Source organism: Monodelphis domestica, chromosome 2, assembly GCF_027887165.1.
Source record: "Monodelphis domestica isolate mMonDom1 chromosome 2, mMonDom1.pri, whole genome shotgun sequence".
NCBI classification, from domain to species: Eukaryota; Metazoa; Chordata; class Mammalia; order Didelphimorphia; family Didelphidae; genus Monodelphis; species Monodelphis domestica.
This window is the reverse complement of record NC_077228.1, coordinates 40,153,354-40,179,834: the sequence shown is the minus strand read 5'-3', so window position 1 is coordinate 40,179,834 and position 26,481 is coordinate 40,153,354. Positions and strand designations below refer to the sequence as shown.

At 39.3% G+C, this 26,481-nt stretch overlaps 1 long non-coding RNA gene across 3 annotated transcripts in view; it reads right to left on the bottom strand.

Moving 5' to 3' along the window:
* Positions 1–763: 763 nt before the first annotated feature.
* LOC103101716 (uncharacterized) overlaps positions 764–26,481 on the bottom strand; it is a 216,881-nt gene continuing 191,163 nt past the window's right edge. For all 3 annotated transcript variants that reach the window (XR_008916069.1, XR_008916070.1, XR_008916071.1), the window contains 11 exons: positions 25,653–25,821; positions 23,164–23,332; positions 20,680–20,848; positions 18,190–18,358; positions 15,693–15,861; positions 13,200–13,368; positions 10,708–10,876; positions 8,216–8,384; positions 5,724–5,892; positions 3,232–3,400; positions 764–908 (listed from right to left, as the gene is read on the bottom strand). This is a non-coding gene — a long non-coding RNA (uncharacterized LOC103101716). The remainder of the gene's footprint in view (positions 909–3,231; positions 3,401–5,723; positions 5,893–8,215; positions 8,385–10,707; positions 10,877–13,199; positions 13,369–15,692; positions 15,862–18,189; positions 18,359–20,679; positions 20,849–23,163; positions 23,333–25,652; positions 25,822–26,481) is intronic.

Genomic DNA, 26,481 nt, shown 5'->3' with positions numbered 1-26,481 from the left:
CCATGACTTTTCCCCATGAATAGTATATTCTTCCTTCTTGGACAACTAGCTTCTAGGGCTTCCTTTCTTCAAGACTCAAATTCCAACCTCTCTAAGAAACCTCCACCAATTATTACCACTGCTGGTGTCTTTCCTCAGAAAATACCAGCCATTTACGGTGAATATGTCTTGGTCGTCTCATTGGTTGTTCAGTCATATTTGCTCTCTGTTTCCCCATTTAAGGTTTCATAGCAGAACTACTAGAGTGGTTTGCCAATAGGAGAAACTGAGGCAAATGGAGTTAAAGGGACTTGCTCTGGATCAAACAGACAGTGTGTAAGGAGATTAGAACTCCAAAAAAAGAGTCTTCCTGATTCTAAGCCCAGTGTTCAATCCACTCTTCCAACTAGGTGCCCAGGACACAATGGTTTGAATGTTGTCTACATCCCGTACACCACAGAATATGAGCTCCTGAAGGCAGGAGTACTTAAAAATGCTTATCGACTGACTTTCTGCATGACTAATACATAGTGAGTGCTTCATAAAAATTATCCCACTGAATGAGAAGCCTTCAATTAAAGCTTTCTCATTAATCAGACAAGAAAATCAGATTCAAGAGAGATTGAATGTTTTCCTTAAGGGTCACACTGAAGCAGTATATAATAGAATTGAAATTTGAACCCAGAGCATCTGAGCCAAATCTTCGGCTCTATCAATAACATAATGAATTATCTTATTGGATTGGTCTTTGTAGACTTACTTTCATCACTGATGAAATGAAATGTGGAATCCGGGTTTCTCTTTGTTGTTCCTTTGGTTCTGTCGGGCCCGGACCTGTGATTCCAAGAAGACCTTTTTGGACTTCAATACTGGAATGGTTGGCACTTTGGCTACCATGCCAACTTGCTGCTCATCTATGTTTATTTTACCTAGAAAGAAAACAACATTTTTACCAACAAAGTAATAAATGCATGAGAATATAATGATGACGTGGACAATAGTTCTAATAATCATAATAAAAATCTTGATATTAACAATTGTTATGACTCTTCAATCCAGGGGAGAGAAGATTACTTTCGACCTTCCCAGCTACCAGGAAATAGCTGATGTTCAGGAAATTATCATAAAAGAGACAACTAGAAAACAGTATCCCTTAAGATACTTTTCCTACACATCACTGCTTAGCATTGACTCTGGAATTTCTCATAGCACATTGTGTGTCCCTTCTCTATATTTATCTCTTTTTCGTTCTATTAGATTGACCCAAATACATGTTGTCTACCCTACCAGACACTAATACAACAGAAACTCTATACTATTAATATCATATACACTAAGATCTAATGCACACCTTACAGTAAATAAATGCCAGTTGAATAAAATTGAAGGCTACTTCCAAAGGGGAGGACAGGATCCTAGATTAAGAGGTTAAGGGTCCTTTGCTACTCCTCCTGGTTGATATTCCATCATCCTTTACCCATCTGATCTCTCCTCTGCTTTTCTTGTTGGATCTTAATCCAGGTCATTCCAATGAGCCAATGGTGTCTGACAGGGCTCTAGAGTCCCAGGTCATATTGTCTCCTTCCTCTACACATTTTTATCTGGTGAAACTAATTAGCCCCTCGTACCCCCTGGGTTGAATCATCATCTCGATGCAGATGATTTGGGCATCTATGTGTTCAGCCCTGACTTCTCTCTTCACCTCTAGGCCCTCATCACCAAATGTCTATTAAACAAGTTAAATTTCATGTCCTCATGATATCAACTCAAACTCACTATGACCTAAAAAACCCCCCATTACCTCTCCCTACCTCATCAACCTGCATCTATTTGGATGTCTCTGTCATGGTCAGGGGTACCACCATCTTCACTATCCTCACTATCATTCTCATCTCCTTACTTATTTCATCTTAAGTATCTCCAACATCTACTGCCAAGCTTAGTCATTTCTTTCAAATAACGTCTACACATCCCATACTCCTTCCCTGTATTACTGCTGTCACTATTCTGGGACAGGACATATTGCCTCACAGCTAGACTACTGCCATAGCCTTCTGTTACCTTTTCTTGTCTCACAGTTTAGTAGCCCTTTGGGAAGAGTTCCAGGTTCTCCCACAGAATGCTTGCATGAGATCACAACTCCACCAGCAATGCATTAGCATTCCAATCTTGCCACATTCCCTCCAACATTGACTAAGAGGTTCAAAGTGAATCTCTTACAGCCACATTGGCCAATCTCATTGCAGTGATGTGGTACCTCATTGTGGTTTAGTTAAAGCTATATCCTAAAATGAAGGTACCTTCATATAAAACAATGCAAGCAGATACACACCCAGCCTGCTTTAATAATTTCTATTCAATCTTAAATGTTGTATTGGCCTTTTCTCAACATGATGCTTTTCTCAATTTCCAATTTTCATATACTTTACTACATTCTGCAATACCTGTAACCCACGATTATGGAACTTCTTGTTCTCTACACACAACTCCCCATCCGCAGCTGCGTTCCCTGTCCATGACTTTTCCCCATGAATAATATATTCTACCTTCTTGGACAACTAGCGTCCAGGGCTTCCTTTCCTCAAGACTCAAATTCCAACCTCTCTAAGAAACCTTCACCAATTATTCCCACTGCCGGTGTCTTTCCTCAGAAAATACCAGCCATTTACGGTGAATATGTCTTGGTAGTCTCATTTGTTGTTCAGTCATATTTGCTCTCTGTTTCCCCATTTATGGTTTCATAGCAGAACTACTAGAGTGGTTTGCCAATAGGAGAAACTGAGGCAAATGGAGTTAAAGGGACTTGCTCTGGATCAAACAGACAGTGTGTAAGGAGATTAGAACTCCAAAAAAAGAGTCTTCCTGATTCTAAGCCCAGTGTTCAATCCACTCTTCCAACTAGGTGACCAGGACACAATGGTTTGAATGTTGTCTACATCCCGTACACCACAGAATATGAGCTCCTGAAGGCAGGAGTACTTAAAACTGCTTATCGACTGACTTTCTGCATGACTAATACATAGTGAGTGCTTCATAAAAATTATCCCACTGAATGAGAAGCCTTCAATTAAAGCTTTCTAATTAATCAGACAAGAAAATCAGATTCAAGAGAGATTGAATGTTTTCCTTAAGGGTCACACTGAAGCAGTATATAATAGAATTGAAATTTGAACCCAGAGCATCTGAGCCAAATCTTCGGCTCTATCAATAACATAATGAATTATCTTATTGGATTGGTCTTTGTAGACTTACTTTCATCACTGATGAAATGAAATGAGGAATCCGGGTTTCTCTTTGTTGCTCCTTTGGTTCTGTCGGGCCCGGACCTGTGATTCCAAGAAGACCTTTTTGGACTTCAATACTGGAATGGTTGGCACTTTGGGTACCATGCCAACTTGCTGCTCATCTATGTTTATTTTACCTAGAAAGAAAACAACATTTTTACCAACAAAGTAATACATGCATAAGAATATAATGATGATGTGGACAAGAGTTCTAATAATCATAATAAAAATCTTGATATTAACAATTGTTATGACTCTTCAATCCAGGGGAGAGAAGATTACTTTCGACCTTCCCAGCTACCAGGAAATAGCTGATGTTCAGGAAATTATCATAAAAGAGACAACTAGAAAACAGTATCCCTTAAGATACTTTTCCTACACATCACTGCTTAGCATTGACTCTGGAATTTCTCATAGCACATTGTGTGTCCCTTCTCTATATTTATCTCTTTTTCGTTCTATTAGATTGACCCAAATACATGTTGTCTACCCTACCAGACACTAATACAACAGAAACTCTATACTATTAATATCATATACACTAAGATCTAATGCACACCTTACAGTAAATAAATGCCAGTTGAATAAAATTGAAGGCTACTTCCAAAGGGGAGGACAGGATCCTAGATTAAGAGGTTAAGGGTCCTTTGCTACTCCTCCTGGTTGATATTCCATCATCCTTTACCCATCTGATCTCTCCTCTGCTTTTCTTGTTGGATCTTAATCCAGGTCATTCCAATGAGCCAATGGTGTCTGACAGGGCTCTAGAGTCCCAGGTCATATTGTCTCCTTCCTCTACACATTTTTATCTGGTGAAACTAATTAGCCCCTCGTACCCCCTGGGTTGAATCATCATCTCGATGCAGATGATTTGGGCATCTATGTGTTCAGCCCTGACTTCTCTCCTCACCTCTAGGCCCTCATCACCAAATGTCTATTAAACAAGTTAAATTTCATGTCCTCATGATATCAACTCAAACTCACTATGACCTAAAAAACCCCCCATTACCTCTCCCTACCTCATCAACCTGTATCTATTTGGATGTCTCTGTCATGGTCAGGGGTACCACCATCTTCACTATCCACACTATCATTCTCATCTCCTTATTTATTTCATCTTAAGTATCTCCAACATCTACTGCCAAGCTTAGTCATTTCTTTCAAATAACTTCTACACATCCCATACTCCTTCCCTGTATTACTGCTGTCACTATTCTGGGACAGGACATATTGCCTCACAGCTAGACTACTGCCATAGCCTTCTGTTACCTTTTCTTGTCTCACAGTTTAGTAGCCCTTTGGGAAGAGTTCCAGGTTCTCCCACAGAACGCTTGCATGAGATCACAACTCCACCAGCAATGCATTAGCATTCCAATCTTGCCACATTCCCTCCAACATTGACTAAGAGGTTCAAAGTGAATCTCTTACAGCCACATTGGCCAATCTCATTGCAGTGATGTGGTACCTCATTGTGGTTTAGTTAAAGCTATATCCTAAAATGAAGGTACCTTCATATAAAACAATGCAAGCAGATACACACCCAGCCTGCTTTAATAATTTCTATTCAATCTTAAATGTTGTATTGGCCTTTTCTCAACATGATGCTTTTCTCAATTTCCAATTTTCATATACTTTACTACATTCTGCAATACCTGTAACCCACGATTATGGAACTTCTTGTTCTCTACACACAACTCCCCATCCGCAGCTGTGTTCCCTGTCCATGACTTTTCCCCATGAATAATATATTCTACCTTCTTGGACAACTAGCGTCCAGGGCTTCCTTTCCTCAAGACTCAAATTCCAACCTCTCTAAGAAACCTTCACCAATTATTCCCACTGCCGGTGTCTTTCCTCAGAAAATACCAGCCATTTACGGTGAATATGTCTTGGTAGTCTCATTTGTTGTTCAGTCATATTTGCTCTCTGTTTCCCCATTTATGGTTTCATAGCAGAACTACTAGAGTGGTTTGCCAATAGGAGAAACTGAGGCAAATGGAGTTAAAGGGACTTGCTCTGGATCAAACAGACAGTGTGTAAGGAGATTTGAACTCCAAAAAAAGAGTCTTCCTGATTCTAAGCCCAGTGTTCAATCCACTCTTCCAACTAGGTGCCCAGGACACAATGGTTTGAATGTTGTCTACATCCCGTACACCACAGAATATGAGCTCCTGAAGGCAGGAGTACTTAAAACTGCTTATCGACTGACTTTCTGCATGACTAATACATAGTGAGTGCTTAATAAAAATTATCCCACTGAATGAGAAGCCTTCAATTAAAGCTTTCTTATTAATCAGACAAGAAAATCAGATTCAAGAGAGATTGAATGTTTTCCTTAAGGGTCACACTGAAGCAGTATATAATAGAATTGAAATTTGAACCCAGAGCATCTGAGCCAAATCTTCGGCTCTATCAATAACATAATGAATTATCTTATTGGATTGGTCTTTGTAGACTTACTTTCATCACTGATGAAATGAAATGAGGAATCCGGGTTTCTCTTTGTTGCTCCTTTGGTTCTGTCGGGCCCGGACCTGTGATTCCAAGAAGACCTTTTTGGACTTCAATACTGGAATGGTTGGCACTTTGGCTACTATGCCAACTTGCTGCTCATCTATGTTTATTTTACCTAGAAAGAAAACAACATTTTTACCAACAAAGTAATAAATGCATGAGAATATAATGATGACGTGGACAAGAGTTCTAATAATCATAATAAAAATCTTGATATTAACAATTGTTATGACTCTTCAATCCAGGGGAGAGAAGATTACTTTCGACCTTCCCAGCTACCAGGAAATAGCTGATGTTCAGGAAATTATCATAAAAGAGACAACTAGAAAACAGTATCCCTTAAGATACTTTTCCTACACATCACTGCTTAGCATTGACTCTGGAATTTCTCATAGCACATTGTGTGTCCCTTCTCTATATTTATCTCTTTTTCGTTCTATTAGATTGACCCAAATACATGTTGTCTACCCTACCAGACACTAATACAACAGAAACTCTATACTATTAATATCATATACACTAAGATCTAATGCACACCTTACAGTAAATAAATGCCAGTTGAATAAAATTGAAGGCTACTTCCAAAGGGGAGGACAGGATCCTAGATTAAGAGGTTAATGGTCCTTTGCTACTCCTCCTGGTTGATATTCCATCATCCTTTACCCATCTGATCTCTCCTCTGCTTTTCTTGTTGGATCTTAATCCAGGTCATTCCAATGAGCCAATGGTGTCTGACAGGGCTCTAGAGTCCCAGGTCATATTGTCTCCTTCCTCTACACATTTTTATCTGGTGAAACTAATTAGCCCCTCGTACCCCCTGGGTTGAATCATCATCTCGATGCAGATGATTTGGGCATCTATGTGTTCAGCCCTGACTTCTCTCCTCACCTCTAGGCCCTCATCACCAAATGTCTATTAAACAAGTTAAATTTCATGTCCTCATGATATCAACTCAAACTCACTATGACCTAAAAAACCCCCCATTACCTCTCCCTACCTCATCAACCTGTATCTATTTGGATGTCTCTGTCATGGTCAGGGGTACCACCATCTTCACTATCCTCACTATCATTCTCATCTCCTTACTTATTTCATCTTAAGTATCTCCAACATCTACTGCCAAGCTTAGTCATTTCTTTCAAATAACTTCTACACATCCCATACTCCTTCCCTCTATTAACGCTGTCACTATTCTGGGACAGGACATATTGCCTCACAGCTAGACTACTGCCATAGCCTTCTGTTACCTTTTCTTGTCTCACAGTTTAGTAGCCCTTTGGGAAGAGTTCCAGGTTCTCCCACAGAACGCTTGCATGAGATCACAACTCCACCAGCAATGCATTAGCATTCCAATCTTGCCACATTCCCTCCAACATTGACTAAGAGGTTCAAAGTGAATCTCTTACAGCCACATTGGCCAATCTCATTGCAGTGATGTGGTACCTCATTGTGGTTTAGTTAAAGCTATATCCTAAAATGAAGGTACCTTCATATAAAACAATGCAAGCAGATACACACCCAGCCTGCTTTAATAATTTCTATTCAATCTTAAATGTTGTATTGGCCTTTTCTCAACATGATGCTTTTCTCAATTTCCAATTTTCATATACTTTACTACATTCTGCAATACCTGTAACCCACGATTATGGAACTTCTTGTTCTCTACACACAACTCCCCATCCGCAGCTGTGTTCCCTGTCCATGACTTTTCCCCATGAATAATATATTCTACCTTCTTGGACAACTAGCGTCCAGGGCTTCCTTTCCTCAAGACTCAAATTCCAACCTCTCTAAGAAACCTTCACCAATTATTCCCACTGCCGGTGTCTTTCCTCAGAAAATACCAGCCATTTACGGTGAATATGTCTTGGTAGTCTCATTTGTTGTTCAGTCATATTTGCTCTCTGTTTCCCCATTTATGGTTTCATAGCAGAACTACTAGAGTGGTTTGCCAATAGGAGAAACTGAGGCAAATGGAGTTAAAGGGACTTGCTCTGGATCAAACAGACAGTGTGTAAGGAGATTTGAACTCCAAAAAAAGAGTCTTCCTGATTCTAAGCCCAGTGTTCAATCCACTCTTCCAACTAGGTGCCCAGGACACAATGGTTTGAATGTTGTCTACATCCCGTACACCACAGAATATGAGCTCCTGAAGGCAGGAGTACTTAAAACTGCTTATCGACTGACTTTCTGCATGACTAATACATAGTGAGTGCTTAATAAAAATTATCCCACTGAATGAGAAGCCTTCAATTAAAGCTTTCTTATTAATCAGACAAGAAAATCAGATTCAAGAGAGATTGAATGTTTTCCTTAAGGGTCACACTGAAGCAGTATATAATAGAATTGAAATTTGAACCCAGAGCATCTGAGCCAAATCTTCGGCTCTATCAATAACATAATGAATTATCTTATTGGATTGGTCTTTGTAGACTTACTTTCATCACTGATGAAATGAAATGAGGAATCCGGGTTTCTCTTTGTTGCTCCTTTGGTTCTGTCGGGCCCGGACCTGTGATTCCAAGAAGACCTTTTTGGACTTCAATACTGGAATGGTTGGCACTTTGGCTACTATGCCAACTTGCTGCTCATCTATGTTTATTTTACCTAGAAAGAAAACAACATTTTTACCAACAAAGTAATAAATGCATGAGAATATAATGATGACGTGGACAAGAGTTCTAATAATCATAATAAAAATCTTGATATTAACAATTGTTATGACTCTTCAATCCAGGGGAGAGAAGATTACTTTCGACCTTCCCAGCTACCAGGAAATAGCTGATGTTCAGGAAATTATCATAAAAGAGACAACTAGAAAACAGTATCCCTTAAGATACTTTTCCTACACATCACTGCTTAGCATTGACTCTGGAATTTCTCATAGCACATTGTGTGTCCCTTCTCTATATTTATCTCTTTTTCGTTCTATTAGATTGACCCAAATACATGTTGTCTACCCTACCAGACACTAATACAACAGAAACTCTATACTATTAATATCATATACACTAAGATCTAATGCACACCTTACAGTAAATAAATGCCAGTTGAATAAAATTGAAGGCTACTTCCAAAGGGGAGGACAGGATCCTAGATTAAGAGGTTAATGGTCCTTTGCTACTCCTCCTGGTTGATATTCCATCATCCTTTACCCATCTGATCTCTCCTCTGCTTTTCTTGTTGGATCTTAATCCAGGTCATTCCAATGAGCCAATGGTGTCTGACAGGGCTCTAGAGTCCCAGGTCATATTGTCTCCTTCCTCTACACATTTTTATCTGGTGAAACTAATTAGCCCCTCGTACCCCCTGGGTTGAATCATCATCTCGATGCAGATGATTTGGGCATCTATGTGTTCAGCCCTGACTTCTCTCCTCACCTCTAGGCCCTCATCACCAAATGTCTATTAAACAAGTTAAATTTCATGTCCTCATGATATCAACTCAAACTCACTATGACCTAAAAAACCCCCCATTACCTCTCCCTACCTCATCAACCTGTATCTATTTGGATGTCTCTGTCATGGTCAGGGGTACCACCATCTTCACTATCCTCACTATCATTCTCATCTCCTTACTTATTTCATCTTAAGTATCTCCAACATCTACTGCCAAGCTTAGTCATTTCTTTCAAATAACTTCTACACATCCCATACTCCTTCCCTCTATTAACGCTGTCACTATTCTGGGACAGGACATATTGCCTCACAGCTAGACTACTGCCATAGCCTTCTGTTACCTTTTCTTGTCTCACAGTTTAGTAGCCCTTTGGGAAGAGTTCCAGGTTCTCCCACAGAACGCTTGCATGAGATCACAACTCCACCAGCAATGCATTAGCATTCCAATCTTGCCACATTCCCTCCAACATTGACTAAGAGGTTCAAAGTGAATCTCTTACAGCCACATTGGCCAATCTCATTGCAGTGATGTGGTACCTCATTGTGGTTTAGTTAAAGCTATATCCTAAAATGAAGGTACCTTCATATAAAACAATGCAAGCAGATACACACCCAGCCTGCTTTAATAATTTCTATTCAATCTTAAATGTTGTATTGGCCTTTTCTCAACATGATGCTTTTCTCAATTTCCAATTTTCATATACTTTACTACATTCTGCAATACCTGTAACCCACGATTATGGAACTTCTTGTTCTCTACACACAACTCCCCATCCGCAGCTGTGTTCCCTGTCCATGACTTTTCCCCATGAATAATATATTCTACCTTCTTGGACAACTAGCGTCCAGGGCTTCCTTTCCTCAAGACTCAAATTCCAACCTCTCTAAGAAACCTTCACCAATTATTCCCACTGCCGGTGTCTTTCCTCAGAAAATACCAGCCATTTACGGTGAATATGTCTTGGTAGTCTCATTTGTTGTTCAGTCATATTTGCTCTCTGTTTCCCCATTTATGGTTTCATAGCAGAACTACTAGAGTGGTTTGCCAATAGGAGAAACTGAGGCAAATGGAGTTAAAGGGACTTGCTCTGGATCAAACAGACAGTGTGTAAGGAGATTAGAACTCCAAAAAAAGAGTCTTCCTGATTCTAAGCCCAGTGTTCAATCCACTCTTCCAACTAGGTGCCCAGGACACAATGGTTTGAATGTTGTCTACATCCCGTACACCACAGAATATGAGCTCCTGAAGGCAGGAGTACTTAAAACTGCTTATCGACTGACTTTCTGCATGACTAATACATAGTGAGTGCTTCATAAAAATTATCCCACTGAATGAGAAGCCTTCAATTAAAGCTTTCTTATTAATCAGACAAGAAAATCAGATTCAAGAGAGATTGAATGTTTTCCTTAAGGGTCACACTGAAGCAGTATATAATAGAATTGAAATTTGAACCCAGAGCATCTGAGCCAAATCTTCGGCTCTATCAATAACATAATGAATTATCTTATTGGATTGGTCTTTGTAGACTTACTTTCATCACTGATGAAATGAAATGAGGAATCCGGGTTTCTCTTTGTTGCTCCTTTGGTTCTGTCGGGCCCGGACCTGTGATTCCAAGAAGACCTTTTTGGACTTCAATACTGGAATGGTTGGCACTTTGGCTACTATGCCAACTTGCTGCTCATCTATGTTTATTTTACCTAGAAAGAAAACAACATTTTTACCAACAAAGTAATAAATGCATGAGAATATAATGATGACGTGGACAAGAGTTCTAATAATCATAATAAAAATCTTGATATTAACAATTGTTATGACTCTTCAATCCAGGGGAGAGAAGATTACTTTCGACCTTCCCAGCTACCAGGAAATAGCTGATGTTCAGGAAATTATCATAAAAGAGACAACTAGAAAACAGTATCCCTTAAGATACTTTTCCTACACATCACTGCTTAGCATTGACTCTGGAATTTCTCATAGCACATTGTGTGTCCCTTCTCTATATTTATCTCTTTTTCGTTCTATTAGATTGACCCAAATACATGTTGTCTACCCTACCAGACACTAATACAACAGAAACTCTATACTATTAATATCATATACACTAAGATCTAATGCACACCTTACAGTAAATAAATGCCAGTTGAATAAAATTGAAGGCTACTTCCAAAGGGGAGGACAGGATCCTAGATTAAGAGGTTAATGGTCCTTTGCTACTCCTCCTGGTTGATATTCCATCATCCTTTACCCATCTGATCTCTCCTCTGCTTTTCTTGTTGGATCTTAATCCAGGTCATTCCAATGAGCCAATGGTGTCTGACAGGGCTCTAGAGTCCCAGGTCATATTGTCTCCTTCCTCTACACATTTTTATCTGGTGAAACTAATTAGCCCCTCGTACCCCCTGGGTTGAATCATCATCTCGATGCAGATGATTTGGGCATCTATGTGTTCAGCCCTGACTTCTCTCCTCACCTCTAGGCCCTCATCACCAAATGTCTATTAAACAAGTTAAATTTCATGTCCTCATGATATCAACTCAAACTCACTATGACCTAAAAAACCCCCCATTACCTCTCCCTACCTCATCAACCTGTATCTATTTGGATGTCTCTGTCATGGTCAGGGGTACCACCATCTTCACTATCCTCACTATCATTCTCATCTCCTTACTTATTTCATCTTAAGTATCTCCAACATCTACTGCCAAGCTTAGTCATTTCTTTCAAATAACTTCTACACATCCCATACTCCTTCCCTCTATTAACGCTGTCACTATTCTGGGACAGGACATATTGCCTCACAGCTAGACTACTGCCATAGCCTTCTGTTACCTTTTCTTGTCTCACAGTTTAGTAGCCCTTTGGGAAGAGTTCCAGGTTCTCCCACAGAATGCTTGCATGAGATCACAACTCCACCAGCAATGCATTAGCATTCCAATCTTGCCACATTCCCTCCAACATTGACTAAGAGGTTCAAAGTGAATCTCTTACAGCCACATTGGCCAATCTTATTGCAGTGATGTGGTACCTCATTGTGGTTTAGTTAAAGCTATATCCTAAAATGAAGGTACCTTCATATAAAACAATGCAAGCAGATACACACCCAGCCTGCTTTAATAATTTCTATTCAATCTTAAATGTTGTATTGGCCTTTTCTCAACATGATGCTTTTCTCAATTTCCAATTTTCATATACTTTACTACATTCTGCAATACCTGTAACCCACGATTATGGAACTTCTTGTTCTCTACACACAACTCCCCATCCGCAGCTGTGTTCCCTGTCCATGACTTTTCCCCATGAATAATATATTCTACCTTCTTGGACAACTAGCGTCCAGGGCTTCCTTTCCTCAAGACTCAAATTCCAACCTCTCTAAGAAACCTTCACCAATTATTCCCACTGCCGGTGTCTTTCCTCAGAAAATACCAGCCATTTACGGTGAATATGTCTTGGTAGTCTCATTTGTTGTTCAGTCATATTTGCTCTCTGTTTCCCCATTTATGGTTTCATAGCAGAACTACTAGAGTGGTTTGCCAATAGGAGAAACTGAGGCAAATGGAGTTAAAGGGACTTGCTCTGGATCAAACAGACAGTGTGTAAGGAGATTAGAACTCCAAAAAAAGAGTCTTCCTGATTCTAAGCCCAGTGTTCAATCCACTCTTCCAACTAGGTGCCCAGGACACAATGGTTTGAATGTTGTCTACATCCCGTACACCACAGAATATGAGCTCCTGAAGGCAGGAGTACTTAAAACTGCTTATCGACTGACTTTCTGCATGACTAATACATAGTGAGTGCTTCATAAAAATTATCCCACTGAATGAGAAGCCTTCAATTAAAGCTTTCTTATTAATCAGACAAGAAAATCAGATTCAAGAGAGATTGAATGTTTTCCTTAAGGGTCACACTGAAGCAGTATATAATAGAATTGAAATTTGAACCCAGAGCATCTGAGCCAAATCTTCGGCTCTATCAATAACATAATGAATTATCTAATTGGATTAGTCTTTGTAGACTTACTTTCATCACTGATGAAATGAAATGAGGAATCCGGGTTTCTCTTTGTTGCTCCTTTGGTTCTGTCGGGCCCGGACCTGTGATTCCAAGAAGACCTTTTTGGACTTCAATACTGGAATGGTTGGCACTTTGGCTACCATGCCAACTTGCTGCTCATCTATGTTTATTTTACCTAGAAAGAAAACATCATTTTTACCAACAAAGTAAAAAATGCATGAGAATATAATGATGACGTGGACAATAGTTCTAATAATCATAATAAAAATCTTGATATTAACAATTGTTATGACTCTTCAATCCAGGGGAGAGAAGATTACTTTCGACCTTCCCAGCTACCAGGAAATAGCTGATGTTCAGGAAATTATCATAAAAGAGACAACTAGAAAACAGTATCCCTTAAGATACTTTTCCTACACATCACTGCTTAGCATTGACTCTGGAATTTCTCATAGCACATTGTGTGTCCCTTCTCTTTATTTATCTCTTTTTCGTTCTATTAGATTGACCCAAATACATGTTGTCTACCCTACCAGACACTAATACAACAGAAACTCTATACTATTAATATCATATACACTAAGATCTAATACACACCTTACAGTAAATAAATGCCAGTTGAATAAAATTGAAGGCTACTTCCAAAGGGGAGGACAGGATCCTAGATTAAGAGGTTAATGGTCCTTTGCTACTCCTCCTGGTTGATATTCCATCATCCTTTACCCATCTGATCTCTCCTCTGCTTTTCTTGTTGCATCTTAATCCAGGTCATTCCAATGAGCCAATGGTGTCTGACAGGGCTCTAGAGTCCCAGGTCATATTGTCTCCTTCCTCTACACATTTTTATCTGGTGAAACTAATTAGCCCCTCGTAGCCCCCAGGTTGAATCATCATCTCGATGCAGATGATTTGGGCATCTATGTGTTCAGCCCTGACTTCTCTCCTCACCTCTAGGCCCTCATCACCAAATGTCTATTAAACAAGTTAAATTTCATGTCCTCAAGATATCAACTCAAACTCACTATAACCTAAAAAACCCCCCCATTACCTCTCCCTACCTCAGCAACCTGTATCTATTTGGATGTCTCTGTCATGGTCAGGGGTACCACCATCTTCACTATCCACACTATCATTCTCATCTCCTTATTTATTTCACCTTATGTATCTCCAACATCTACTGCCAAGCTTAGTCATTTCTTTCACATAACTACTACACATCCCCTACTCCTTCCCTCTATTAGCGCTATCACTATTCTGGGGCAGGACATATTGCCTCACAGCTAGACTACTGCCACAGCCTTCTGTTACCTTTTCTTGTCTCACAGTTTAATAGCCCTTTGGGAAGAGTTCCAGGTTCTCCCACAGAACGCTTGCATGAGATCACAACTTCACCAGCAATGCATTAGCATTCCAATCTTGCCACATTCCCTCCAACATTGACTAAGAGGTTCAAAGTGAATCTCTTACAGCCACATTGGCCAATCTCATTGCAGTGATGTGGTACCTCATTGTGGTTTAGTTAAAGCTATATCCTAAAATGAGGGTACCTTCATATAAAACAATGCAAGCAGATACACACCCAGCCTGCTTTAATAATTTCTATTCAATATTAAATGTTGTATTGGCCTTTTCTCAACATGATGCTTTTCTCAATTTCCAATTTTCATATACTTTACTACATTCTGCAATACCTGTAACCCACGATTATGGAACTTCTTGTTCTCTACACACAACTCCCCATCCGCAGCAGTGTTCGCTTTCCATGACTTTTCCCCATGAATAATATATTCTACCTTCTTGGACAACTAGCGTCCAGGGCTTCCTTTCTTCAAGACTCAAATTCCAACCTCTCTAAGAAACCTCCACCAATTATTCCCACTGCCGGTGTCTTTCCTCAGAAAATACCAGCCATTTACGGTGAATATGTCTTGGTAGTCTCATTTGTTGTTCAGTCATATTTGCTCTCTGTTTCCCCATTTATGGTTTCATAGCAGAACTACTAGAGTGGTTTGCCAATAGGAGAAACTGAGGCAAATGGAGTTAAAGGGACTTGCTCTGGATCAAACAGACAGTGTGTAAGGAGATTTGAACTCCAAAAAAAGAGTCTTCCTGATTCTAAGCCCAGTGTTCAATCCACTCTTCCAACTAGGTGCCCAGGACACAATGGTTTGCATGTTGTCTACATCCCGTACACCACAGAATATGAGCTCCTGAAGGCAGGAGTACTTAAAAATGCTTATCGACTGACTTTCTGCATGACTAATACATAGTGAGTGCTTAATAAAAATTATCCCACTGAATGAGAAGCCTTCAATTAAAGCTTTCTTATTAATCAGACAAGAAAATCAGATTCAAGAGAGATTGAATGTTTTCCTTAAGGGTCACACTGAAGCAGTATATAATAGAATTGAAATTTGAACCCAGAGCATCTGAGCCAAATCTTCGGCTCTATCAATAACATAATGAATTATCTTATTGGATTGGTCTTTGTAGACTTACTTTCATCACTGATGAAATGAAATGAGGAATCCGGGTTTCTCTTTGTTGCTCCTTTGGTTCTGTCGGGCCCGGACCTGTGATTCCAAGAAGACCTTTTTGGACTTCAATACTGGAATGGTTGGCACTTTGGCTACTATGCCAACTTGCTGCTCATCTATGTTTATTTTACCTAGAAAGAAAACAACATTTTTACCAACAAAGTAATAAATGCATGAGAATATAATGATGACGTGGACAAGAGTTCTAATAATCATAATAAAAATCTTGATATTAACAATTGTTATGACTCTTCAATCCAGGGGAGAGAAGATTACTTTCGCCCTTCCCAGCTACCAGGAAATAGCTGATGTTCAGGAAATTATCATAAAAGAGACAACTAGAAAACAGTATCCCTTAAGATACTTTTCCTACACATCACTGCTTAGCATTGACTCTGGAATTTCACATAGCACATTGTGTGTCCCTTCTCTATATTTATCTCTTTTTCTTTCTATTAGATTGACCCAAATACATGTTGTCTACCCTATCAGACACTAATACAACAGAAACTCTATACTATTAATATCATATACACTAAGATCTAATGCACACCTTACAGTAAATAAATGCCAGTTGAATAAAATTGAAGGCTACTTCCAAAGGGGAGGACAGGATCCTAGATTAAGAGGTTAATGGTCCTTTGCTACTCCTCCTGGTTGATATTCCATCATCCTTTACCCATCTGATCTCTCCTCTGCTTTTCTTGTTGGATCTTAATCCAGGTCATTCCAATGAGCCAATGGTGTCTGACAGGGCTCTAGAGTCCCAGGTCATATTGTCTCCTTCCTCTACACATTTTTATCTGGTGAAACTAATTAGCCCCTCGTACCCCCCGGGTTGAATCATCATCTCGATTCAATGCAGATGATTTGGGCATCTATGTGTTCAGCCCTGACTTCTCTCCTCACCTCTAGGCCCTCATCACCAAATGTCTATTAAACAAGTTAAATTTCATGTCCTCATGATATCAACTCAAACTCACTATGACCTAAAAAACCCCCCATTACCTCTCCCTACCTCATCAACCTGTATCTATTTGGATGTCTCTGTCATGGTCAGGGGTACCACCATCTTCACTATCCTCACTATCATTCTCATCTCCTTACTTATTTCATCTTAAGTATCTCCAACATCTACTGCCAAGCTTAGTCATTTCTTTCAAATAACTTCTACACATCCCCTACTCCTTCCCTCTATTAACGCTGTCACTATTCTCGGACAGGACATATTGCCTCACAGCTAGACTACTGCCATAGCCTTCTGTTACCTTTTCTTGTCTCACAGTTTAGTAGCCCTTTGGGAAGAGTTCCAGGTTCTCCCACAGAATGCTTGCATGAGATCACAACTCCACCAGCAATGCATTAGCATTCCAATCTTGCCACATTCCCTCCAACATTGACTAAGAGGTTCAAAGTGAATCTCTTACAGCCACATTGGCCAATCTCATTGCAGTGATGTGGTACCTCATTGTGGTTTAGTTAAAGCTATATCCTAAAATGAAGGTACCTTCATATAAAACAATGCAAGCAGATACACACCCAGCCTGCTTTAATAATTTCTATTAAATATTAAATGTTGTATTGGCCTTTTCTCAACATGATGCTTTTCTCAATTTCCAATTTTCATATACTTTACTACATTCTGCAATACCTGTAACCCACGCTTATGGAACTTCTTGTTCTCTACACACAACTCCCCATCCGCAGCTGTGTTCCCTGTCCATAACTTTTCCCCATGAATAATATATTCTACCTTCTTGGACAACTAGCATCCAGGGCTTCCTTTCCTCAAGACTCAAATTCCAACCTCTCTAAGAAACCTTCACCAATTATTCCCACTGCCGGTGTCTTTCCTCAGAAAATACCAGCCATTTACGGTGAATATGTCTTGGTAGTCTCATTTGTTGTTCAGTCATATTTGCTCTCTGTTTCCCCATTTATGGTTTCATAGCAGAACTACTAGAGTGGTTTGCCAATAGGAGAAACTGAGGCAAATGGAGTTAAAGGGACTTGCTCTGGATCAAACAGACAGTGTGTAAGGAGATTTGAACTCCAAAAAAAGAGTCTTCCTGATTCTAAGCCCAGTGTTCAATCCACTCTTCCAACTAGGTGCCCAGGACACAATGGTTTGCATGTTGTCTACATCCCGTACACCACAGAATATGAGCTCCTGAAGGCAGGAGTACTTAAAAATGCTTATCGACTGACTTTCTGCATGACTAATACATAGTGAGTGCTTAATAAAAATTATCCCACTGAATGAGAAGCCTTCAATTAAAGCTTTCTTATTAATCAGACAAGAAAATCAGATTCAAGAGAGATTGAATGTTTTCCTTAAGGGTCACACTGAAGCAGTATATAATAGAATTGAAATTTGAACCCAGAGCATCTGAGCCAAATCTTCGGCTCTATCAATAACATAATGAATTATCTAATTGGATTAGTCTTTGTAGACTTACTTTCATCACTGATGAAATGAAATGAGGAATCCGGGTTTCTCTTTGTTGCTCCTTTGGTTCTGTCGGGCCCGGACCTGTGATTCCAAGAAGACCTTTTTGGACTTCAATACTGGAATGGTTGGCACTTTGGCTACCATGCCAACTTGCTGCTCATCTATGTTTATTTTACCTAGAAAGAAAACAACATTTTTACCAACAAAGTAAAAAATGCATGAGAATATAATGATGATGTGGACAAGAGTTCTAATAATCATAATAAAAATCTTGATATTAACAATTGTTATGACTCTTCAATCCAGGGGAGAGAAGATTACTTTCGACCTTCCCAGCTACCAGGAAATAGCTGATGTTCAGGAAATTATCATAAAAGAGACAACTAGAAAACAGTATCCCTTAAGATACTTTTCCTACACATCACTGCTTAGCATTGACTCTGGAATTTCTCATAGCACATTGTGTGTCCCTTCTCTTTATTTATCTCTTTTTCGTTCTATTAGATTGACCCAAATACATGTTGTCTACCCTACCAGACACTAATACAACAGAAACTCTATACTATTAATATCATATACACTAAGATCTAATACACACCTTACAGTAAATAAATGCCCCTTGAATAAAATTGAAGGCTACTTCCAAAGGGGAGGACAGGATCCTAGATTAAGAGGTTAATGGTCCTTTGCTACTCCTCCTGGTTGATATTCCATCATCCTTTACCCATCTGATCTCTCCTCTGCTTTTCTTGTTGCATCTTAATCCAGGTCATTCCAATGAGCCATTGGTGTCTGACAGGGCTCTAGAGTCCCAGGTCATATTGTCTCCTTCCTCTACACATTTTTATCTGGTGAAACTAATTAGCCCCTCGTAGCCCCCAGGTTGAATCATCATCTCGATGCAGATGATTTGGGCATCTATGTGTTCAGCCCTGACTTCTCTCCTCACCTCTAGGCCCTCATCACCAAATGTCTATTAAACAAGTTAAATTTCATGTCCTCAAGATATCAACTCAAACTCACTATAACCTAAAAAACCCCCCATTACCTCTCCCTACCTCATCAACCTGTATCTATTTGGATGTCTCTGTCATCGTCAGGGGTACCACCATCTTCACTATCCACACTATCATTCTCATCTCCTTACTTATTTCACCTTATGTATCTCCAACATCTACTGCCAAGCTTAGTCATTTCTTTCAAATAACTTCTACACATCCCCTACTCCTTCCCTCTATTACTGCTGTCACTATTCTGGGACAGGACATATTGCCTCACAGCTAGACTACTGCCATAGCCTTCTGTTACCTTTTCTTGTCTCACAGTTTAATTGCCCTTTGGGAAGAGTTCCAGGTTCTCCCACAGAACGCTTGCATGAGATCACAACTCCACCAGCAATGCATTAGCATTCCAATCTTGCCACATTCCCTCCAACATTGACTAAGAGGTTCAAAGTGAATCTCTTACAGCCACATTGGCCAATCTCATTGCAGTGATGTGGTACCTCATTGTGGTTTAGTTAAAGCTATATCCTAAAATGAAGGTACCTTCATATAAAACAATGCAAGCAGATACACACCCAGCCTGCTTTAATAATTTCTATTCAATCTTAAATGTTGTATTGGCCTTTTCTCAACATGATGCTTTTCTCAATTTCCAATTTTCATATACTTTACTACATTCTGCAATACCTGTAACCCACGCTTATGGAACTTCTTGTTCTCTACACACAACTCCCCATCCGCAGCTGTGTTCCCTGTCCATGACTTTTCCCCACCCAATATATTCTACCTTCTTGGACAACTAGCGTCCAGGGCTTCCTTTCCTCAAGACTCAAATTCCAACCTCTCTAAGAAACCTCCACCAATTATTCCCACTGCCGGTGTCTTTCCTCAGAAAATACCAGCCATTTACGGTGAATATGTCTTGGTAGTCTCATTTGTTGTTCAGTCATATTTGCTCTCTGTTTCCCCATTTATGGATTCATAGCAGAACTACTAGAGTGGTTTGCCATTAGGAGAAACTGAGGCATATGGAGTTAAAGGGACTTGCTCCGGATCAAACAGACAGTGTGTAAGGAGATTTGAACTCCAAAAAAAGAGTCTTCCTGATTCTAAGCCCAGTGTTCAATCCACTCTTCCAACTAGGTGCCCAGGACACAATGGTTTGCATGTTGTCTACATCCCGTACACCACAGAATATAAGCTCCTGAAGGCAGGAGTACTTAAAAATGCTTATCGACTGACTTTCTGCATGACTAATACATAGTGAGTGCTTCATAAAAATTATCCCACTGAATGAGAAGCCTTCAATTAAAGCTTTCTTATTAATCAGACAAGAAAATCAGATTCAAGAGAGATTGAATGTTTTCCTTAAGGGTCACACTGAAGCAGTATATAATAGAATTGAAATTTGAACCCAGAGCATCTGAGCCAAATCTTAGGCTCTATCAATAACATAATGAATTATCTTATTGGATTGGTCTTTGTAGACTTACTTTCATCACTGATGAAATGAAATGAGGAATCCGGGTTTCTCTTTGTTGCTCCTTTGGTTCTGTCGGGCCCGGACCTGTGATTCCAAGAAGACCTTTTTGGACTTCAATACTGGAATGGTTGGCACTTTGGCTACCATGCCAACTTGCTGCTCATCTATGTTTATTTTACCTAGAAAGAAAACAACATTTTTACCAACAAAGTAATAAATGCATGAGAATATAATGATGACGTGGACAAGAGTTCTAATAATCATAATAAAAATCTTGATATTAACAATTATGACTCTTCAATCCAGGGGAGAGAAGATTACTTTCGACCTTCCCAGCTACCAGGAAATAGCTGATGTTCAGGAAATTATCATAAAAGAGACAACTAGAAAACAGTATCCCTTAAGATACTTTTCCTACACATCACTGCTTAGCATTGTCTCTGGAATTTCTCATAGCACATTGTGTGTCCCTTCTCTTTATTTATCTCTTTTTCGTTCTATTAGATTGACCCAAATACATGTTGTCTACCCTACCAGACACTAATACAACAGAAACTCTATACTATTAATATCATATACATTAAGATCTAATACACACCTTACAGTAAATAAATGCCAGTTGAATAAAATTGAAGGCTACTTCCAAAGGGGAGGACAGGATCCTAGATTAAGAGGTTAATGGTCCTTTGCTACTCCTCCTGGTTGATATTCCATCATCCTTTACCCATCTGATCTCTCCTCTGCTTTTCTTGTTGCATCTTAATCCAGGTCATTCCAATGAGCCAATGGTGTCTGACAGGGCTCTAGAGTCCCAGGTCATATTGTCTCCTTCCTCTACACATTTTTATCTGGTGAAACTAATTAGCCCCTCGTACCCCCTGGGTTGAATCATCATCTCGATGCAGATGATTTGGGCATCTATGTGTTCAGCCCTGACTTCTCTCCTCACCTCTAGGCCCTCATCACCAAATGTCTATTAAACAAGTTAAATTTCATGTCCTCATGATATCAACTCAAACTCACTATGACCTAAAAAACCCCCCATTACCTCTCCCTACCTCATCAACCTGTATCTATTTGGATGTCTCTGTCATGGTCAGGGGTACCACCATCTTCACTATCCTCACTATCATTCTCATCTCCTTACTTATTTCACCTTAAATATCTCCAACATCTACTGCCAAGCTTAGTCCTTTCTTTCAAATAACTTTTACACATCCCCTACTCCTTCCCTCTATTACTGCTGTCACTATTCTGGGACAGGACATATTGCCTCACAGCTAGACTACTGCCATAGCCTTCTGTTACCTTTTCTTGTCTCACAGTTTAATAGCCCTTTGGGAAGAGTTCCAGGTTCTCCCACAGAACGCTTGCATGAGATCACAACTCCACCAGCAATGCATTAGCATTCCAATCTTGCCACATTCCCTCCAACATTGACTAAGAGGTTCAAAGTGAATCTCTTACAGCCACATTGGCCAATCTCATTGCAGTGATGTGGTACCTCATTGTGGTTTAGTTAAAGCTATATCCTAAAATAAAGGTACCTTCATATAAAACAATGCAAGCAGATACACACCCAGCCTGCTTTAATAATTTCTATTAAATATTAAATGTTGTATTGGCCTTTTCTCAACATGATGCTTTTCTCAATTTCCAATTTTCATATACTTTACTACATTCTGCAATACCTGTAACCCACGATTATGGAACTTCTTGTTCTCTACACACAACTCCCCATCCGCCGCTGTGTTCCCTGTCCATGACTTTTCCCCATGAATAGAATATTCTACCTTCTTGGACAACTAGTGTCCAGGGCTTCCTTTCCTCAAGACTCAAATTCCAACCTCTCTAAGAAACCTTCACCAATTATTTCCACTGCCGGTGTCTTCCCTCAGAAAATACCAGCCATTTACGGTGAATATGTCTTGGTAGTCTCATTTGTTGTTCAGTCATATTTGCTCTCTGTTTCCCCATTTATGGATTCATAGCAGAACTACTAGAGTGGTTTGCCATTAGGAGAAACTGAGGCAAATGGAGTTAAAGGGACTTGCTCTGGATCAAACAGACAGTGTGTAAGGAGATTAGAACTCCAAAAAATGAGTCTTCCTGATTCTAAGCCCAGTGTTCAATCCACTCTTCCAACTAGGTGCCCAGGACACAATGGTTTGAATGTTGTCTACTTCCCCCACACAACAGAATATGAGCTCCTGAAGGCAGGAGTACTTAAAAATGCTTATCGACTGACTTTCTGCATGACTAAAACATAGTGAGTGCTTCATAAAAATTATCCCTCTGAATGAGAAGCCTTCAAATAAAGCTTTCTTATTAATCAGACCAGAAAACCAGATTCAAGAGAGATTGAATGTTTTCCTTAAGGGACACAATGAAGCAATAAATAATAGAATTGAAATTTGAACCCAGAGCATCTGAGCCAAATTTTAAGCTCTTTAATCAACATAACGAATTGTCTTTTTGGTCTTTGTAGACTTACTTTCATCACTGATGAAATGAAATGACAAATCCGGGTTTCTCTTTGTTGTTCCTTTGGTTCTGTCGGGCCCGGACCTGTAATTCCATGAAGACCTTTCTTGACTTCGACACTGGAGTGGTTGGCACTTTGGCTACTATGCCAACTTGCTGCTCATCTATGTTTATTTTACCTAGAAAGAAAACAACTTTTTTACCCACATAACAATAAATGCATGAGAACATAATGATGATTTGGACAATAGTTCTAACAATCATAATAAAAATTTTGATATTAACAATTGTTATGACTCTTGAATCCAGGGCAGAGAAGATTACTTTCGACCTTCCCAGCTACCAGGAAATAGCTGATGATCAGGAAATTATCATAAAAGAGGCAACTAGAAAACAGTATCCCTTAAGATATTTTTCCTACACATCACTCACTGCTTAGCATTGTCTCTGGAATTTCTCACAGCACATTTTACGCCCCTTCTGTTTATTTATCTCTTTTTCTTTCTATTAGAATGACCCAAATACATGTTGTCTACCCTACCAGACACTTATAGAACAGGAACTCTATAATATTAATATCATATGCACTAAGATCTAAGACACAACTTACAGTAAATAAATGCCAGTTGAATAAAATTGAAGGCTATTTCCAAAGGGGAGGACAGGATCCTAGATTAAGAGGTTAATGGTCCTTTGCTACTCCTCCTGGTTGAGATTCCATCATCCTTTACCCATCTGATCTCTCCTCTGCTTTTCTTGTTGCATCTTAATCCAGGTCATTCCAATGAGCCAATGGTGTCTGACAGGGCTCTAGAGTCCCAGGTCATCTTGTCTCCTCCCTCTACACATTTTTATCTGGTTAAACTAATTAGCACCTCCTTCCCCCCGGGGTTGAATTATCATCTCTATGCAGATGATTTGGGCATTTATGTGTTCAGCCCTGACTTCTCTCCTCACATCTAGGCCCTCATCACAAAATGTCTATTAAACAACTTAAATGTCCTGTCCTCAAGATATCAACTCAAACTCACTATAATGGAAAGGAAACAAAAAAACCATTACGTCTACCTACCTCATCAACCAGCATCTATTTGGAAATCTCTGTCATCGTCAGGGGTACCACCATCTTCCCAATCACTGAAGCTCCCATCCTCACTATCATTCTCATCTCCTTACTTATTTCAACTTACCTATCTCCAACGTCTACTGCCAATCTTAGTCATTTCTTTGACATAACTGGTACACATCCCTTTGTCCTTCCCTCTATTAATGCTGTCACTATTCTGGGACAGGACATATTGCCTCACAGCTAGACTACTGCCATAGCCTTCTGTTACCTTTTCTTGTCTCACAGTTTAATAGCCCTTTGGGAAGAGTTCCAGGTTCTCCCACAGAACGCTTGCATGAGATCACAACTCCACCAGCAATGCATTAGCATTCCAGTTTTGCCACATTACCTCCAACATTTACTAAGTGGTTAAAAGTAAATCTTTTACTGCCACATTGGCCAATCTGATTGTAGTGATGTGGTACCTCATTGTGGTTTAGTTAAAGATATATCCTAAAATAAAGGTACCTTCATATAAATAATGTAAGCAGATACACACTCAGCTTGCTTTAATAGTATCTGTTAAATATTAAATGTTTATTGGTCTTTTTTTCAAAGTTTTTGTCTTTTTTCAACAGGTACTTTTCTCAATTTCCAGTTTTCATATAATTTACTACATTCTGCAATTTCTATAATCCAGGATAATTGAATTTCTTGTTCTCTACACACTACTCTCCATCCGCAGCTGTGTTCCCTTTCCATGACTTTTCCCCATGAATAGTATATTCTACCTTCTTGGACAACTATCTTCCCTGGCTTCCTATCTTCAAGACTCAAATTCCAACCACTCTAAGAAATCTTCACTAATTATTCCCACTGCCAGTGTCATCCCTCAGAAAATACCAGCCATTTACGGTGAATATATCTTGTTCTTGTCATTTGTTGTTCAGTCATATTTGCGCTCTGTTTCCCCATTTATGGTTTCATAGCAGACATACTAGAGTGGTTTGCCATCAGGAGAAACTGAGGCAAATGGCATTAAAATGACTTACCCTGGATCAAACAGACAGTGTTTAAAGAGATTTCAACTCATAAAGAAGAGTCTTCCTGATTCTAAGCCCAGTGTTCTATCCACTCTTCCAACTAGGTGCCCAGCACACAATGGTTTGCATGTTGTCTATTTCCCCCACACAACAGAATATGAGCTCCTGAAGGCAAGAGTACTTAAAAAATACTTCTCAACTGACTTCCTGTATGACTTACACGTAGTAAGTGCTTAATAAAAATTATCCCACTGAATGAGAAGCCTTCTAATAAAGCTTTCTTATTAATTAGACACTGAAGCAGTAAATAATAGAATTGAAATTTGAACCCAGAGCATCTGAGCCAAGTCTTAAGCTCTATCATCAACATAATGAATTACCTTATTGGATTGGTCTTTGTAGACTTACTTTCATCTCTGATGAAATGAAATGAGGAATCCTGGTTTCTCTTTGTTGTTCTTTAGTTTCTGTTGTGCCCAGCCCTATGATTCCATGAAGACCTTTCTTGACTTCGATACTGGAGTGGTTGGCACTTTGCGCACTGTGCCAACTTGCTGCTCATCTATTTTTATTTTACCTAGAAAGAAAACTTTTTTTACCATCAAAGTAATAAATGCATGAGAATATAATGATTTGGACAATAGTTATAACAATAATAATAAAAATTTTGATATTAACAATTGTTATGACTCTTGAATCCAGGGTAGAGAAGATAGCTTTGGACCTTCCAAGCTACCAGGAAATAGCTGATATTAAGGGAATTATCTTAAAAGAGGCAACTAGAAAACAGTATCCCTTAAGATATTTTTCCTACACATCACTGTTAAAATTCTTCTCTGGAATTTCTCACATCACATTGTGTGCCATTTCTCTATTTATCTCTTTTTATTTCTATTAAATTGACCCAAATACATGTTGTCTACCCTACCAGACACTAATACAACAGAAACTCTATAATATTAATATCATATGCACTAAGATCTAATACACACCATACAGTAAATAAATGCCAGTTGAATAAAATTGAAGGCTACGTCCAAAAGGGGTTGACAAGATCCTAGATTACGAGATTAATGGCCCTTTGCTACTCTTCCTGTTTGATATTCCATCATTCTTTACCCATATGACCTCTCCTCTGCTTCTCTTGTTGGATCTTAATTCAGGTCATGCCAATGGGCCAATGGTGTCTGACAGGGCTCTAGAGTCCCAGGTCATCTTGTCTCTTCCCTCTACACAT